Source organism: Manis javanica, chromosome 16 (assembly GCF_040802235.1).
Source record: "Manis javanica isolate MJ-LG chromosome 16, MJ_LKY, whole genome shotgun sequence".
In the NCBI taxonomy this organism is placed as follows: Eukaryota; Metazoa; Chordata; class Mammalia; order Pholidota; family Manidae; genus Manis; species Manis javanica.
In genome coordinates this window covers 11,323,549-11,336,473 of record NC_133171.1, presented here as the reverse complement: position 1 = coordinate 11,336,473, position 12,925 = coordinate 11,323,549, and the positions used below count along the sequence as shown (strand labels likewise).

General features: G+C 38.8%; 1 long non-coding RNA gene across 1 annotated transcript in view; it reads right to left on the bottom strand.

Moving 5' to 3' along the window:
- Positions 1–12,925, bottom strand: part of LOC108387534 (uncharacterized) — a 148,126-nt gene that overhangs the window by 104,143 nt on the left and 31,058 nt on the right. Inside the window, exon 3 of the long non-coding RNA XR_012126174.1 lies at positions 12,653–12,724. This is a non-coding gene — a long non-coding RNA (uncharacterized lncRNA). The remainder of the gene's footprint in view (positions 1–12,652; positions 12,725–12,925) is intronic.

Sequence of the window (12,925 nt, the reverse complement as noted above, 5' to 3'; positions counted from 1 at the left end):
TTTCAATTTTTGGAATTTACTGAGGCTCTTTTTGTGGCCTAGTAGGTGGTCTATTCTGGAGAATGTTCCATGTGCACTTGAGAAGAATGTGTATCCTGTTGCTTTTGGCAGTAGAGTTCTGTAGATGTCTATTAGGTGCATCTGTTCTAGTGTGTTGTTCAGTGCCTCTGTGTCCTTACTTATTTTCTTTCTGGTGGATCTATCCTTTGGAGTGAGTGATGTGTTGAAGTCTCCCAAAATGAATGCATTGTATTCTATTTCCTCCTTTAATTCTGTTAGTATGTGTTTCACATATGCTGGTGCTCCTGTATTGGGTGCATATATATTTATAATGGTTATATCCTCTTGTTGGACTGACCACTTTATCATTATGTAATGTCCTTCTTTATCTCTTGTTACTTTCTTTGTTTTGAAGTCTATTTAGTCTGATACTTGTACTACAACACCTGCTTTTTTCTCCCTGTTGTTTGCATGAAATATCTTTTTCCATCCCTTGACTTTTAGTCTGTGTATGTCTTTGGGTTTGAGGTGAGTCTCTTGTAAGCAGCATATAGATGGGTCTTGCTTTCTTACCCATTCTATTACTCTGTTTCTTTTGATTGGTGCATTCGGTCCATTTACATTTAGGGTGATTATTGAAAGATATGTACTTATTGCCATAGCAGGCTTTAGATTCATGGTTACCAAAGGTTCAAGGTTAGCTTCTTTGCTCTCTTACTGTCTAACTTAACTTGCTTATTGAGCTATTATAAACACTGTCTGATAATTCTTTATTTGTCTCCCTTCTTATTCCTCCTCCTCCATTCTTTATATATTGGGTGTTCTATTCTGTTCTCCATTGTGTTTCCTTTGACTGCTTTTGTGGGTAGTTGCTTTTATTTTTTGTCTTTAGTTAGTATTTGGTTGGTCTGCTTTCTTTGCTGTGATTTTATTTTCTCTGTTTTTATTTTCTTTGTGTTTTTATGTTTCTCTATATTTCTCTCATCTATTTAGCCTTAGGAGTGCTCCCATTTAGAGCATTCCCTCTAAAATACACTGTAGGTGTGGTTTGTGGGAGGCAAATTGCCTCAACTTTTGCTTGTCTGGGAATTGTTTAATCCCTCCTTCACATTTAAATGATAATCATGCTGGATACAGTATTCTTGGTTCAAGGCCCTTCTGTTTCATTGCATTAAATATATCATGCCATTCTCTTCTGGACTGTAAGGTTTCTGTTGTGAAGTCTTATCATAGCCTGATGGGTTTTCCTTTGTAGGTGACCTTTTTCCTCTCTCTAGCTGCCTTTAAAACTCTGTCCTTGTCCTTGATCTTTGCCATTTTAATTATGTGTCTTGGTGTTGTCCTCCTTGGGTCCCTTGTGTTGGGAGATCTGTGGGCTTCCGTGGTCTGAGCGACTATTTCCTCCCCCAGTTTGGGCAAGTTTTCAGCAATTATTTCTTCAAAGACAGTTTCTTTCCCTTTTTCTCTCTCTTCTTCTTCTGGTACCCCTATATGCGGATATTGTTCCTTTTGGATTGGTCACACAGTTCTCTTAATATTGTTTCATTCCTGGAGGTCCTTTTATCTCTCAGTGGGTCAGCTTCTCTGTGTTCCTGTTCTCTGGTTTCTATTACATTAACACCTTCTTGCATCTCATCCATTCTGTTTTTACATTCTTCCAGAGATTGTTTAATTTCTGTGGTCTCCCTCCCTATTTTGTCCATTAGCTCTTACATTTTTCTCTGTAGCTCCATCAGCATGGTTATGACCTTTATTTTCAATTCATTTTCAGGAAGATTGGTTAGGTCTATCTCCCCAAGCTCCTTCTCAGGGGTTGTCTCTCTTAGTCTGGTCTGGATCAAAATCTTCTGCTTTTTCATGGCAATAGAGGTAGTTGTGGGGAGTTGGCACTTTTGTCAACTGGGAGAACATCCCTTCTTGCTCGTTTGTGATCTTCCACTCCTTTTAGAATGGTGACACCTAGCGGCTTGTACTGGGCAGCTGCTCAGAGATGGGACCTCTAGGTCTGCCCCGGGTGTCTGCTGTGGGTGTGGTCAGCCTCAAGCTTCTGCTCCCCTGTGGCAGAGCCGGGCCAGAAGAGGAACAGGCGGGAGGCTGTTTATCACGTGAGGGTCCTCCAAGTTGCCCTGCCGCCCAGGTGTTTAGGGCGCCCAGAGTTCCCCAGAATTCCCAGCTACTGAGAGGCTCCTGTCCAGCTGAGAGGCTCCTGTCCCTTTAAGACTTTCAAATGGCACTTGCTTTTTTTTTGTCCCAGGGGTGCCAGTTGCGGGAAACCGCTGGCAGATTTTACTGTCCTGTTGCCCTAATATCCAGAACCCCATGCACTGTGTGTCTGTGCTCTGGTGTGGATGACTAGGGCTGGGTGTTTAGCAGTCCTGGGCTCCCTCTCCCTCCCCACTCGATTCCTCTCCTCCTCCTGGGAGCTGGGGTGAGGGGCACTCAGGTCCCATTGGGCCGCAGCTTGTATCTTACCCCCTTCATGAGGTGCTGGGTTCTCACAGATGTAGATGTAGCCTGGCTTTTGTACTGTATCTTCTGGTCTCTCTTTTAGGAATAGTTATATTTGTTGTATTTTCAAAAGTATATATGGTTTTGGGAGGAGATTTCCACTGCTCTACTCATGCTGCCATCTTGGCTCCTCCCCACATTCTAATTTTTTAAACCCTTGTTTTTCCTTGTTATAGAACATTTAATGTTAGTGCCCTGAGGCTAATTTTTTCCCTTCATTGTGATATTATTGGAACCATATAATCCAAAAAAGTATACACTGAATGCAAAGAAGCCAAAGCTATTACAAGATTTTCTTTTCAGAGCTAGTTATTATTTTTAAAGTATATGATTTGGAAGTCTAACATATGGTACACTAGATGTTCACAGAAACTACTCCTGGTAGAGCACAAATGCAGGAGTTTGGGGGCAGGAGGGACCTAGTATAATGCATGACTGGGCTGGCATAGAATGAAGGAATTCCAAAATGCCAGAGCAAGAAAGTCCATATCCACAGAGGTAAGCAGAAACTAGAGCTGGAAGATGCCTTTGGACCCATGCTCTATCCTGGTGGCATAGATGATGGGTTTTAATGGACCACTCGTTAGGAGAGAGGAGAGAAAGCCAGGACCAGAACAGGTAAAATATTAGATGAAAGACTAGAAATACAAGCTGGAGAAGAGTGGTTACTTACACTCAGGAGGAAGGGCATGAGAGAAACACAGGAGACTTCAATGGCAAGCTTGCCATTCTGCTCTCAAGGTGGCTGTGGGTATGGAAGGATTCATTTTCTTTTTAGTCCCCAAATCAACTGCAAATGACTCACAAGATTTCAAAAATCAAATTCATACACTCAAAGCAAAGAATAATCACAAATAAGGTTTCATTTTAATTTTCAAATCTTTTGAAAACAATTCCAAAATAGGAAATGCAAAAATTTTGAATAATGGCCACTCACCAGAATGTGTCCAGCTTCCTAAATGACAATCCTAAAGAGGCCAACATCTGTTCAAATGTCAAGACTTACATTTTTAGATAATTAATTTCTTTAATTTATTGTATACCCAAATAGTGCTTTATGAATGGAGAATTCTTTTTGACAGTCCACAAACTACTTACGGAAAATACCAGCTGTTGAAATATTAAAGTTAATATATTCTCTTTTGAGTACTTGCAGAATCAAAACAGATATTGCAATATGCAATTTTAATTAGATTCACTTAAAATATTATCTGTGGCCTTTAGACCTAGCATCCTAGAGTATGATTGTAAGCTGAGTAAATACCACTCCCTTCCATCTGTACTCTTAAAGGAAGGACTCCAATCCAGTCGCATTAGCCTCTTAGTTATCCCCCAAACACAGCAGGCATATTCTTGCCTCAAGATCTTTTCACTCATTGTTTCTTTTGTCTGAAACACTCTTCACTCAGATACCGTTATGGCTCATCTGTTCAGCATTTTTGGTCTTTTCTCAAATGTCATGTTTTCCTGTGAGCCTTCTCTGATATCCTACTTAACATTGAACTCCTTCTCCCAGCATTCCCCATCTGCTATCCCTTCTTTTTAATTTTAGCTTTAAGGAAGCATAATTGACAAAATTGTAAGACATTTAAAGTGTACATCATGGTGATTTGATATATGCATACATTGTGAAAGGATTCCCCCATTTAGTTAATTAACACATCCATCATCTCACATATTTATCTTTTTTCTTTGTGAGAACATTTAAGTTCTACTCTCAGCAAATTTCAATTTTATAATACATCATTGTCAACTATGGTGATCCAGTTTTACATTAGATCCTAAGAAATTATTCATCTTAGATCTTAAAGTTTGCATGTTTTTACCAACTTCTCCCTATTTTTCCCACCCATCCAGCTGCTGGCAACCACTTTCCCACTCTCTATTTCTAAGAGTTCAACTCTTTTTTTTTAGATTCTACATTTAAGTGATAACATGCCATATTTGTCTTTCTCTGTCTAGTTTATGTAACTTACAAGAATGCCCTCAAGGTCCATCCATGTTTTATTTCTTTCTTAGGGCTGAATAATACTCTCTTGGATATATACACCATGTCTTCTTTATCTATTCATCCCTTGATTGACACTAGATTGTTTCCATATCATGACTATTGTGAATAATGCTGCAGTGAACATGGAAGTGCAGATAACTCTTTAATATCCCATTTTCATTTCCTTTGGCTATATACCCAGAAGTGAGATTGCTCATATGGTGTTTTTCTTTTGTTTTTTTTTACAATGAAGAGGACAATACTTTTACTCCTGCTTTCAGACATATTACAGGCTAAAAGGACTCAGTGTCACAAAGGAAACCTGAAGAGATATCTTTATCTACCAAATTTCTGATTATATGGTGTTTTTAAGTTTTTTGAGGAACTCCATATTGTTTTCCATCATGGCTGCACCAATTTATATTCCACCAACAGTATACAAGGATCCACTTTTCTCCACATCCTCACCAACACTTTTTATCTCTTCTTTTTGATAATAGCCATTCTAACAAGTGTGAGGTGATATCTCATTGTGCTTAGTGATTCTGTTCATGCACCTGTTGGCATTCTGTATGTCTTCTTTAGAAAAATACCTATTCAGTTCCTATGCCCAGATTTTTTTTCCTATTGAGTTGTAAGAGTTCTTTATACATTGTGGATGTTACCCCTTATCACATATATTTTTAGCAAATACTTTCCCTTCTTCCATAGATTGCCATTTCATTTTGTTGATGCTTTCTTTGCTATAAGAAGCTTTTTAGTTTTATGTAGTTACTTGTTAATTTTTACTTTTGCCCTTGGTGTCAAATGCAAAAAAATCATCACCAAGATCAGTGTCAAGGAGCTTACCCTTTGGTTTTCTTCTGAAAGTTTTATGCTTTCAGATCTTACATTCAAGTCTAACCCGTTTTGAGTTGATTTTTGTGTATGTTGTAAGATAGGGGTCCAGTTTCATTCATTTCTATGTGCCTGTACAGTTTTCGAAGCACCATTTATTAAAGAGACTATCACTTTCCCAGTGTATATTTTTGGCTCTTTTGTCATAAATTAATTGACCATATATGCATGAGTTTATTTCTGGGCTCTCTATTCTGTTCCATTGATCTATGTCTATCTTTATGCCAATACCATACTATTTTTATTACTATAGCTTTGTAATGTAGTTTGAAATCAGGAAGTGTAAACCCTCTAGCTTTTCTCTTTCCCAAGATTGATTTGGTCATTTGCTGTCTTTTGGGTTCCATACAAACTTTAGGGTTGTTTTTTCTATATCTGTGAAAAATGCTATTGGAATTTTGGTAGGGTTTGTATTGAACCTGTAGATTGCTTTGAGTAGTACAGACATTTTAATAATATTAATTCTTCTAATCCATGAGCATAGAATATCTTTACATTTATTTGTATCTTCTTCAATTTTTTTCATCAGTGTCTTACAGTTTTCAGTGTACAGGTCTTTCATGTCCTTGGTTAAATTGACTCCTAGGTATTTTATTCTTTTTGATGCAATTGTAGGATTGCTTTCTTAATTTCTCTTTCTGATAGTTCATTGTTAGTGCATAAACAACTGACTTTTGTATACTAATTTTGTGCCCTGCAACTCTACTGAATGTGTTTACTAGCTCTAACAGTTTTTTGATGGAGTCTTTAGAGTTTCCTACATATAATGCTACGTCATTTCCAAATAGAGACAGTTCTAGTTCTTCCTTACCAATTTGGATTCCTTTTATTTCTTTTTTCATGTCTGACTGCTGTGGCAAGGATTTCCAATACTATGTTAAATAAAGTGGTAGAAGTGGGTATCCTTGACTTGTTGCTGATTTTAAAGGAAGAAAAGTTTTCTGCTTTTCCCTGTTGACTATGATGCTAGCTTCTAATTATATAAGTTGGCTGTGGGCTTGTTATATGTGGCCTTTATTATTTTGAAATATGTTCTCTATACTCAGTTTGTTGAGTTTATGTCATGAATCAATGTTGATTTTTACCTAATGCATTTCTGCATGTATTGAAATGATTACATGATTGTTATCCTTCATTTTGTTGATGTTGTATGTTAATCAATTTGTGGATGTTGAACCATCCCTTGAATAAATCCCACTTGGTCAAGCTGTATGATCCTTTCAATGTATTGTTGAATTCAGTTTGCTAATATTTTGAGGATTTTTACCTGATATTCATCAAGATATTGGCCAGTAATTTTGTTTTCTTGTAGTATCCTTGCCTGGTTTTGACATCAGGATAACACTGCCTTAATAAAATGAGTTTGGAAAGTATTCCCTTCTCTTCTAATTTTTTGGAAGAGTTTGAGAAGGATTTGTATTAATTATTTAAATGTTAGGTAGAATTCACCAATGAAGCCATCTGGTACTGGACCTTGTTTATTGAAAGGTTTTATTACTGATTAATTCTCCTTCCTAGCAATTGGTTTGTTCATATTTTCTATTTCCTCATAATTCAGTCTGGGTTGATTGTATGCTTATAAAAATCTATCCATTTCTCCTAGGTTGTCTAACATTTTGGTATATAATTAATTATTCATAGTAGTCTCTTAAAATCCTTTGTATTTGTGTGGTATCAGTTGTAATGACTACCCTTTCATTTATAATTAAATTTGTTTTAATCCTTTTTTTCTTAGTTCCAACTAAAAATTTGTGTATTTTGTTTATCTTTCAAAATATCAGCATTTAGTTTCATTGGTTTTTTTCTATTGCCTTTGAAGTCTCTATTTATTTCTGCTCTGATCTTTGCTATTTTCTTCTTCTATTAACTTTGGGCTTACTTGGTTCTTCTTTTTCTAGTTCCCTGAGGTATAAAATTAAGTTGCTTATTTGAGCCCTTTTTTCTTAATGTAGATATTTATGGTTATGAGCTTTCTCCTTAACTAGCTGGTTTTGCTGCATTGCATAAGTTTCTGTATATTGTGTTTCAATTTCACTTGTCTCAAGATATTTTTTAAGTTTCCCTTTTGAATTCTTCTTTGACCCATGGATTATTCAGTAGCATGTTGTTAAATCTCCACTCCACATATTTGAATTTTCCAGGTTTCTTTTTGTGATCAATTTCTAGTTGTGGTCAGAAAAGATGTTTGATATGATTTTAACCTTCTGAAATCTACTAAGACTTATTTTGTGGCCTAACATATGATCTATCCTGGAGAATGTTCTGGGTGTGCTTAAGAATGTATTCATATCTTGCTCCTGTTGGATGGAATATTTTGTAAATATCTGTCAAGTCCATCTGACCTCATATGTAATTTAAGTCCGATGTTCTTTATTGATTTTCTGTCTGAATTATCTATCAATTGCTGAAAGTGGGATATTGAACCCCCTGCTGTTATAATATTGTTACCTATTCCTCCCATCAGGTCTATTAATACTTGCTTTACATATTTAGGTGCTCCTATATTGGCTGCATAGATATTTACAAATGTTATAGTCTCTTGTTGGGTTGACATTTTGTCATTGTATAGTGACCTCCTTTGTCTCTTCTTACAGCCTATGACTTAACATCCTCACTCCTTCTTTTTTCTCCATAGTATCTGACACATCTAACATGCTATTTTTTTATGTTTTTTATTTTTTATCTCTTCCATTAGAATGTAAGCCCTGTAGGTAGAGGGGCTTTTTTTTCATGTTGTTCCTACTGTATCTCCAGCACCTAGAAGAGTATCCAGCATATAGTAGATACACATTATATATTCTTAAATGAATGAAAGGTCCACCTATGTTCACATATTTAAAATAATGATGAAAGGAGAAATTACTTCTAAGAGGCTTTGAGAGTGGGTCATCTTTTAGTTACTGTTGCTATTAGCATCTGCCAGTGCAGTCATTTAGGAGCACTTTCTTCAGCAGCCCTCTGACTTCTGTGCCTCACTGCTAAATAAGAATTATAGAGTGGTGTACACTCATTCGGAGACTTTTATCCCTTTGCCCACTTTTGAATCAAACAAATTTTATAAAAACAACCTTTTTCCAACAGGTCTTGCCAAAAACCCTCCAAACAATGTTTCAACCCCAACTCCCCAAAGAAGAAACCCAATGCTGGGAATGAGTCAAGCACTCAGTTAGCAGATGCCATTCTTAGGTTACTTTCCATACCCTGTTTTTTCTCCCCATTTAAAATTCTTAAACCTCCAAGTTCTGTTAATTTCTTCTGGTGAAAGATTTAATTATTGGTATTTTTAGTGGTACATATTCACTACAGAAGTGATGAAAGGTGATTAGAATCATGATTGAGAGAGGCTAAAGCATGCTGTGGCAATGATGAAAGTGAACAGCAAATGAGCAAAGAGTATGCAACAAACCTCACTGGGTTTGAAACACTCACTAAGACAGGAGATTTCAACCTCTTACAACTACTACTGATTTAGAACAAGCTCCATATTCATAAATCAGCTCAAAATTCCCAAAAGAGTCACACAATTTAATTTTTAGCATTAACCTTCCTTCCTTTACATTCTCAATTATAAAATCCTAATGCAATCTCATCATGAAGAGCAAATTGTAATTTGTATGTCTTTCCTCTATGGGCTACTTTTGAAGAAAGAGAGTTAGGTGGAACATGTCCCACTGAAAATTCTCTCTTTGCACTCTGGCTTTGGCCCATAACTCAATTTTCATGGCTGGCTGTCTTGCCAGTGGGTTTCAGCCCCAGGTAAGTTCGCTACAGATTCAGTGAGACCAAGGAATGACAATGGAACCTTCTTGGGGTGAAGGTGTTTATTACCCAACTTGTTTTCCCAGCAATAGGTCAAGCACTAGAATTACATCTGCATCCAAGAGTCTGCAGGTCTGTCTGTAATCCTCCTCCGTCTCTGCCTCCACCCAGAACACTAGGCAGAGCTCCTTATATAGTGACTCAGTCAATAATAGCTTATTGCCTGTGGGTGTGGGAGCAGCAGCCTGGCAGCAGGCCGGTGACATCATCAAGCAGTTTAGGTTCAGGTGAGGATTCTGGCCATAGGAACTTCAATTTTTCCCACAATCTTCATTCCAAGCAATAGTAGCTATGAAATCATCCGTTTGATTCACAGACTCATTTAACAAATACTTCTTAAGCATGTAGTTTGTGACACATATTTGAGTGCTGGAAATACAGTTGTGACTAATATAAGGTAAGACCCTCTCCCATATGGAGCCTATGTTCTAATGAGAAGATAATCAATAAACAAATAAATAGCAGGGCATTCTACAAATGCACTGTGGATAAAATGAAGTTCCTGTGGCCAGGATTCTCACCTGGCCCTGGTTGGCTAACTCACTACACACATGTGGGCAATACATGGCTATTGACTCTATATAAAGAGCTCTGCCCAGTGTTTTGGGCAACATGGAGGTACAGCTGCAAGGCTGCAGGAGAGCAGAGCAGAGGACAGAGGCCCAGAGGCAGATACCAGCTTGCTGTGTGCAGACTCGCTCTGAGTGGATGGAATTTTAGTGATTGACCTGCCACTGTGGAAATAAAGTTGGGTATAACCCTTTCACTCCAAGAACATTCTACTGTCATTTCTTTGGTCACATTGAATCCACAGTGAACTTGTCTGGGGCTGAAACCCATTGTCAAGACAGCAGCATTAGCTAAGTGGTATAAAGGAAACCAGAGGAAGGTAAGGAGAGAAAAAGGAGATGAATTTAGAAGAGTGGCCCTCTGAAGGAGTGATACCTGACTGGAGAGACTTGAATGCAAGCCTAGGAAGGCCTTGGCAGTGGAACAGAAGGGTGCATGCTCCCATATGAGAGTGAGCCCACCTGCCATACCCAGGAAGACTGAGAAGGCTGGTGTGGTTGGAACAAAGGGAAGAAGAAGAAGGGGAGGCCCAGAAATGAGGCTTCAGAGTCAGGCAGGGACCAGATGAGGTAGGATCACTTAGGTCCTGGTAAGGAATCTGGAACTGTGGAGAAAGTGAAGGTTCTCATGGCCAGGATTCTCACCTGGCCCTGGTTGGCTTGCTCACTGCACACATGTGGGCAATATGTTGTTATTGACTCTCTAGAAAGAGCTCTGCTCAGTGATCTTGACTGCATGGCTGCAGGAGAGCAGAGGCTGGCATGGTGGCAGTGCCAAGGACAGAGACTGAGACAGCTGGGTGGGCAGAGAGGCCCAGAGGCAGAGACCAGCTTGCTATATGCAGACTCGCTCTGAGTGGACAGGATTCTAGTGATTGCCCTGTCACTGTGGGAATAAAGTTGGGTATAACCCTTTCACCTGAAGAACATTCCACTGTCATATTTTTGGTTTCATGAATCCATAGTGAATTTTTCTGGGGCTGAAACCCATTGGCAAGACAGGAGACCTTCTGAGAGCAATGACAAAGCATTGTAGTTTCCAGCAGGGGAGTGAGATGAAGTGTCCATAATCATCACACAGGCTTCCATGTGAAGAACTAGCCTTACGATAGTGTAGAGAAAATGAAAGTACCTATGGCCAGGATTCTCACCTGACCCTGGTCAGCTTTCTCACTGCATTTGTGTGAGCTATACCTTATTACTGACTCTATCTAAAGAGCTGCACCTAGTGCTCTGGACTGCTTCATGGCTGCAGGGCTGCAAGGCTGCAGGAGAGCAGAGGCTGGAGTGGTGGCAGCATTGAGGACAGAGACTGAGATGGCTACAAAGGCAGAGGAGCCCAGAGGCAGAGGCCAGCTTGCTGCAGGCAGACTTGCTCTGAGATGGACAGGATTCTAGCACTTGACCTGCCACCATGAAAATAAAGCTGGCTGTAAACCCTTTCACTCTAAGAACATTCTACTCTCATTTCTTGGTCTCACTGAATTGAATGAACTTGCCTAGGACTGAAACCCACTGGCAAGACAGGTAGCAATTCTGGAGACCACTTAGAAGGATAGGGGAAGCAGCGCAGTAGCAATGGTAGAGGTGGAGGAAGTAGATGGATTGGCTAGTTAGTTCTATCTTCTGTGATACACATCAAACATACATACACAAATATTAAGAAAAGTTTAAAGTGCCTTAATTTGCTATCTGAAAGTATTTCCCAAGGGGAGTTCTGGTTCCCAGCCTTTGTGAGACACTGGAACAAACAGTGGTTCAATTTTAGGTTCTCAAATCAGACTGCTCAGGTTTGAGTCTATCACCTGCTTTATTGCCTGGCAGATGTTTTGCAAAGTTACCTTACCTTTTAAAGTTTATATTTCTTTGTCTAGATGAAGAGGATGCCAACAGCTTCCTCATAGGGTTGTTAGAAGCACTCAGTGGCATAATGTATGTGTGGGACTTAGCACAGTACGTGGTGGATGATAAATAATGACCGTTATCTGTAAACCATATAATTCACAGAAACATACAGTTCTTATTTTGTCTTCTCACAGTAACCACTACCAGCCCTATGTTAACCTTATGTTTGTTCATTTTTAGTTACTACTATTGCAAAGGACCGGTTTTTTTAATTGGACATTTAATCAACAAGAATTAATGTGTTGCGATGTGGTGGTATTTTCCAAATAATTTTAATTTTTCAGATTGAAAGTTCCAGGAGGTTTTTGCTCTGGTGCTCCCCAGGTGAAATAACAGCTGGAACATACCCAAATTCTACTTGTCAAAGAATCTGCATGCAGTGGCATTAAACTAACACAGGTGCCCCAGCATGCTGCAAAGAATAAATAGAAGCACATGTCCTGAAAGGTACATAATTTTGCTTCTTAAAATACTTATAAAACTTGGTCAGCTTTGTTCGGCAAATTGGCTGACACCTACCACACAGAGGAACTGCTGCTGGTGCCCACGTGGCCATGCCACCTGGATTCCCTTATCTCGTTTATTATTGTTAACTGATTCAAAAACACTTCAGAGATTTTAAAGAAAGGGATAGATTGTGATCTCTGCTTTGAGTGTGGTCCTACTAGCAGGCCAAATGGCTTTTTAAAGGTCCTTTAGTGACATGGTATGTCTTAACTGATATTTTCCTTTTAAAAACAACTGTGCTTTGGGGGAGTTCCCCCAAAAAGGATATTAGGGATTATGTTTGAATAAAAACACTAGAACTTGCTTTCCTGTCCCTCCTTTTCCTTCAGGGAAAAAAATCCTCCTGGAATGTGGAAAAGAAATGAGTTTGAGTATATTAAATCCAAATAACATAAAACTGATGTCCCTTAGTCACAAGTCCATACTATAGCAAAAGCCCCAATAAAGGAAAACTTACTGTTGGGAGACAGAGCCTATGACATGTTCTACCTGTGTAAGATGGACAGATGGTCCAAAGGATGTGATTCTCCTGTGAAAACAAAGACAAATACACATATGCTTATAAAAACTTCTCAGAAGAGGCCTTCCAAGAAATCTCTGTGCCACCACCCCCAAGGCTCCCAACAAACCCTGGGAAGTCCTTTAAGTTTCCACCTCTCACTAAGTAACACCAACCGTGGGACTTTGCTGTGGTTCCTGACTTGATACTTAGGTGACTGGCCTAACCAAC